This window comes from Arachis hypogaea, chromosome 13 (genome assembly GCF_003086295.3).
Source record: "Arachis hypogaea cultivar Tifrunner chromosome 13, arahy.Tifrunner.gnm2.J5K5, whole genome shotgun sequence".
NCBI lineage: Eukaryota > Viridiplantae > Streptophyta > Magnoliopsida > Fabales > Fabaceae > Arachis > Arachis hypogaea.
Genome location: NC_092048.1, coordinates 99,276,945 through 99,283,314, shown reverse-complemented (window position 1 = coordinate 99,283,314; position 6,370 = coordinate 99,276,945). Strand labels below are relative to the sequence as shown.

Here is a 6,370-nt window from a genome sequence, read left to right as displayed (position 1 = left end):
GGTGTCACTTGCATATGCATCTTGCATTTTTTCAAAAATATCATGCATTCATAGTGTTCTTCATGATCTTCAAGTTGTTCTTGGTAAGTCTTCTTGTTTGATCTTGATGATTTTTTGTTTTGTGTCTTTTCATGTTTTTCATATGCATTCTTGAATTCTTAGTGTCTAAGCATTAAAGAATTCTAAGTTTGGTGTCTTGCATGTTTTCTTTGCATTAAAAATTTTTCAAAAATATGTTCTTGATGTTCATCATGACATTCAAAGTGTTCTTGGTGTTCATCTTGACATTCATAGCATTCTTGCATGCATTCATTGTTTTGATCTAAAAATCTCATGCATTGCATATTTTTCATGTTTTTCATAAAAAAGTCAAAAAATCAAAAAAATATCTTTCCCTTTTTCTCTCATCAAATTCGAAAATTTGGATTGACTTTTTCAAAAATTTTTAAAATCAAGTTGTTGCCAATGAGTCAAATCAAATTTTCAATTTGAAAATCTTATCTTTTTCAAAATCTTTTTCAAAAATCAAATCTTTTTCAAAATTATTAGTTATTTTCGAAAATTTCAAAAATATTTTTCAAAAATCTTTTTCTTATTTTTATATAAAATTTTCGAAAATAACTAATCAATTAATGTTTTGATTCAAAAATTTGAAATTTGTTACTTGCTTGTTAAGAAAGATTCAAACTTTAAGTTCTAGAATCATATCTTGTGATTTCTTATGAATCAAGTCATTAATTGAGATTTTAAAAATAAAATCTTTTTCAAAACTAATTTTAATCATATCTTTTCAAAAATATCTTCTTATCTTATCTTTTTCAAAAATATCTTTTCAAAATATCTTTTCTAACTTCCTAACCTCTTATCTTTTCAAAAATTTGTTTCAACTAACTAACTAACTTTTTGTTTGTTTCTTAACTTTTTCAAAACCACCTAACTAACTCTCTCTCTCTCATTTTTCGAAAATATCTCCCTCTTTTTCAAAAATTTCTTTTTAATTAACTAATTATTTTTATTTTTTTATTTTTTAATTCAAAAATTTTCGAAAAATACTAACTAATTTTCAAAAACCAATTTTCAAAAATCACTAACTCTTTTTCAAACTAATTTTCGAAAATTATTCCTCCCCCATCTCATTCTATTTATTCATTCATGTCCTAACATCTCATCTCACATTCCAATCCTCACAGTTGTGTTTCTTCCTTTACATCACATCCTTTATCTCCCCCTCTTCTTCTACTTACAAAGGGATCCCTATACTGTGGTATAAAGGATCTCTATTATTATTATCATTTTTCTGGCCATTCTTCCTTGTCATATGAGCAGGAGCAAGGATAAGAACATTCTTGTGGAAGCAGATCCAGAACCTGAAAGGACTCTGAAGAGAAAATTAAGAGAAGCTAAAATACAACAATCCAGAGATAACCTTTTAGAAATTTTCGAACAGGCAGAGGAGATGGCAGGCGAAAATAATAATAATGAAAGGAGAATGCTTGGTGACTTCACTGCACCTAATTCCAATTTACATGGAAGAAGCATCTCCATTCCTGCCATTGGAGCAAACAACTTTGAGCTGAAACCTCAATTAGTTTCTCTGATGCAGCAGAACTGCAAGTTTCATGGACTTCCATCTGAAGATCCTTTTCAGTTCTTAACTGAATTCTTGCAGATATGTGATACTGTTAAGACTAATGGAGTAGATCCTAAAGTCTACAGGCTCATGCTTTTCCCTTTTGCTGTAAGAGACAGAGCTAGATTATGGTTGGATTCTCAACCCAAAGACAGCCTGAACTCTTGGGATAAGCTGGTCACGGCTTTCTTAGCCAAGAACTTTCCTCCTTAAAAGCTGAGCAAGCTTAGAGCTGATGTTCAAACCTTCAGACAGAAAGAAGGTGAATCCCTCTATGAAGCTTGGGAAAGATACAAACAGTTGACCAAAAAGTGTCCTTCTGACATGCTTTCAGAATGGACCATCCTAGATATATTCTATGATGGTTTATCTGAGCTATCAAAGATGTCACTGGACACTTCTGCAGGTGGATCCATTCACCTAAAGAAAACGCCTGCAGAAGCTCAAGAACTCATTGACATGGTTGCTAGTAACCAGTTCATGTACACTTCTGAAAGGAATCCTGTGAGTAATGGGACGCCTATGAAGAAGGGAGTTCTTGAAGTTGATACTCTGAATGCCATATTGGCTCAGAACAAAATATTGACTCAGCAAGTCAATATGATTTCTCAGAGTCTGCATGGAATGCAAGCTGCATCCAACAGTACTCAAGAGGCATCTTCTGAAGAAGAAGCCTATGATCCTGAGAACCCTGCAATAGCAGAGGTAAATTACTTAGGTGAACCTTATGGAAACACCTATAACTCAACATGGAGAAATCATCCAAATTTCTCATGGAAGGATCAGAAGCCTCAACAAGGCTTTAACAATGGTGGAAGAAACAGGTTTAGCAATAGCAAACCTTTTCCATCATCAACTCAGCAACAGACAGAGAACTCTGGATAAAACGCTTCTAATTTAGCAAATCTAGTCTCTGATCTATCTAAGGCCACTGTAAGTTTCATGAATGAAACAAGGTCTTCCATTAGAAATCTGGAAGCACAAATGGGCCAGCTGAGTAAAAGGATCACTGAAATCCCTCCTAGTACTCTCCCAAGCAATACAGAAGAGAACCCAAAAGGAGAGTGCAAGGCCATTGACATAAGCGCCATGGCCGAACCTGTGAGGAGAGGAGAGGACGTGAATCCCAAGGAGGAAGACCTCCTGGGACGTCCAGTGGTCAATAAGGAGCTTCCCTCTGAGGAACCAAAGGACTCTGAGGCTCATCTAGAGACCATAGAGATTTCATTGAACCTCCTTATGCCCTTCATGAGCTCTGATGAGTATTCCTCTTCTGAAGAGAATGAGGATGTTACTAAAGAGCAAACTGCCAAGTTTCTTGGTGCAATCATGAAGCTGAATGCCAAATTGTTTGGCATTGATGCTTGGGAAGTTGAACCTCCCTTGTTCATCAATGAACTAAGTGATCTGGATCAACTGACATTGCCTCAGAAGAGACAGGATCCTGGAAAGTTCATAATACCCTGTACCATAGGCACCATGATCTTTAAGGCTCTGTGTGATCTTGGTTCAGGAATAAACCTCATGCCCCTCTCTGTAATAGAGAAACTGGGAATCTATGGGGTGCAAGCTGCTAAAATCTCACTAGAAATGGCAGACAGCTCAAGAAGACAGGCTTATGGACAAGTAGAAGATGTATTAGTAAAGGTTGAGGGCCTTTACATACCTACTGATTTCATAGTCCTGGATACTGGAAAGGAAGAGGATGAATCCATCATCCTAGGAAGACCTTTCCTGGCCACAGCAAGAGCTGTGATTGATGTTGACAGAGGTGAAATAGTCCTTCAATGAAATGAGAACTCCCTTGTATTCAAAACTCAAGGATCTCCCTCTGCAACCATGGAGAGGAAGCAGGAAAAGCTTCTCTCCAAGCAGAGTCAACCAGAGCCCCCACAGTCAAACTCTAAGTTTGGTGTTGGGAGGCCACAACCAAACTCTAAGTTTGGTGTTGAACTCCCATATCCAAACTCTAAGTTTGGTGTTGGAGAGTTTCAACAAAGCTCTGCACATCTGTGAGGCTCCATGAGAGCCCACTGTCAAGCTATTGACATTAAAGAAGCGCTTGTTGGGAGGCAACCCAATGTTTATCTAATTCTTATTTTTATTGTTTTTCATGTTTTCTTAGGTTCATGATCATGTGGAGTCACAAAATAAACAAAAAAATCAAAAACGGAATCAAAAACAGCAGAAGAAAAATCACACCCTGGAGGAGCATCTGTCTGGCGTTCAAACGCCAGAACAGAGCATAGTTCTGGCGCTGAACGCCCAGAATGGGAGCATCCTGGCGCTGAACGCCCAGAACAAGCATGGTTCTGGCGTTCAACGCCAGAAATGGCAGCAAAGGGGCGTTGAATGCCCAAAAAGGGCACCAACCTGGCGCTGAACGCCCAGAGTTGTGTGCAAGGGCATTTTACATGCCTAAATTGGTGCAGGGATGTAAATGCCTTGACACCTCAAGATCTGTGGACCCCACAGGATCCCCACCTACCTCATCATCTCTCTTTCCATTCATGATCATCCCTTCTTTTTTTTCCATTTACCACTCACATCCATACACCCACTACCTTCAAAATTCAACATCTCTCTCCCACCCAATCCCACCCATATGGCCGAACACACACTCCCATCCATCTCCTCCATATCTTCTTCTTATTCTTCAGTCTTTCTTCTTTTGCTCGAGGGCGAGCAACATTCTAAGTTTGGTGTGGTAAAAAGCATAGCTTTTTTGTTTTTTTCCATAACCATTGATGGCACCTAAGGCCAGAGAAGCCTCTAGAAAGAAGGAAAGGGAAGACAAAAGCTTCCATCAAGGGTCTATAGCTCAGTGGTAGAACATTTGACTGCAAATCAAGAGATCCCTGAGATACCTCAGGGGATACATTTTCTTCCACACAATTATTGGAAGCAACTAAGGGTGGAACATCAAGAGCACTCCATCATCCTTCATGAAATCAGAGAAGATCTAAAAGCAATGAAGGAGGAGCAGCAAAGACAAGGAAGAGACATAGAAGAGCTCAAGGACATCACTAAGGTGGACTCATTCCTTGTTCTTACTTTCTCTGTTTTTTCGTTTTATATGTTATGTGCTTATCCATGTTTGTGTCTTCATTACATGATCATTAGTAGTTAGTAACTTTGTCTTAAAGTTATGAATGTCCTATGAATCTATCACCTCTCTTAAATAAAAACTGTTTTAATTCAAAAGAACAAGAAGTACATGAGTTTCGAATTTATCCTTGAACTTAGTTTAATTATATTGATGTGGTGACAATGCTTCTTGTTTTCTGAATGTATGCTTGAACAGTGCATATGTCTTTTGAAGTTGTTGTTTAAGAAGGTTAAATATGTTGGCTCTTAAAAGAATGATGACTAGGAGACATGTTATTTGATAATCTGAAAAATCATAAAAATGATTCTTGAAGCAAGAAAAAGCAGCAAAGAACAAAGCTTGCAGAAAAAAAAAAGAAAAAAAATAGGCGAAAAAAAAATGTAGAAAAAAAAAATAGAAAGAAAAAGCAAGCAGAAAAAGCCAATAACCCTTAAAACCAAAAGGCAAGGGCAAATAAAAAGGATCCCAAGGCTTTGAGCATCAGTGGATAGGAGGGCCTAAAGGAATAAAATCCTGGCCTAAGCGGCTAAACCAAGCTGTCCCTAACCATGTGCTTGTGGCGTGTAGGTGTCAAGTGAAAACTTGAGACTGAGCGGTTAAAGTCAAGGTCCAAAGCAAAAAAAGAGTGTGCTTAAGAACCCTGGACACCTCTAATTGGGGACTTTAGCAAAGCTGAGTCACAATCTGAAAAGGTTCACCCAATTATGTGTCTGTGGCATTTATGTATCCGGTGGTAATACTGGAAAACAAAGTGCTTAGGGCCACGGCCAAGACTCATAAAGAAGCTGTGTTCAAGAATCATCATACTGAACTAAGAGAGTCAATAGCACTATTCGAAATCTGGAGTTCCTATAGATGCCAATCATTCTGAACCTCAATGGATAAAGTGAGATGCCAAAACTATTCAAGAGGCAAAAAGCTATAAGTCCCGCTCATATGATTGGAGCTATGTTTCATTGATAGTTTGGAATTTATAGTATATTCTCTTCTTTTTATCCTATTTGATTTTCAGTTGCTTGAGGACAAGCAACAATTTAAGTTTGGTGTTGTGATGAGCGGATAATTTATACGCTTTTTGGCATTGTTTTTAGTATGTTTTTAGTAGGATCTAGTTACTTTTAGGGATGTTTTCCTTAGTTTTTATGTTAAATTCACATTTCTGGACTTTACTATGAGTTTGTGTGTTTTTCTGTAATTTCAGGTATTTTCTGGCTGAAATTGAGGGACTTGAGCAAAAATCAGATTCAGAGGTTGAAAAAGGACTGCTGATGCTGTTGGATTCTGACCTCCCTGCACTCAAAGTGGATTTTCTGGAGCTACAGAACTCTAAATGGCGCGCTTCCAATTTCGTTGGAAATTAGACATCCAGGGCTTTCCAGAAATATATAATAGTCCATACTTTGGCCAAGAATTGACGACGTAAACTGGCGTTCAACGCCAGCCTTCTGCCCAAATCTGGCGTCCAGCGCGAGAAAAGGATCCAAAACCAGAGTTGAACGCCTAAACTGGCACAGAAACTGGCGTTCAACTCCATAAATGGCCTCTGCACGTGTAACACTCAAGCCCAAGCCCAAGCACACACCAAGTGGGCCCCGGAAGTGGATTTATGCATCAAATACTTACTCATGTAA

At 38.0% G+C, this 6,370-nt stretch overlaps 1 non-coding gene across 1 annotated transcript; it reads right to left on the bottom strand.

Moving 5' to 3' along the window:
- Nucleotides 1-1,852: 1,852 nt before the first annotated feature.
- Nucleotides 1,853-1,960, bottom strand: LOC112738849 (small nucleolar RNA R71). Its single transcript, XR_003169804.1, has one exon. It is a non-coding gene; the product is annotated as a small nucleolar RNA R71 (small nucleolar RNA).
- Between the last annotated feature and the right edge of the window lie 4,410 nt (nt 1,961-6,370).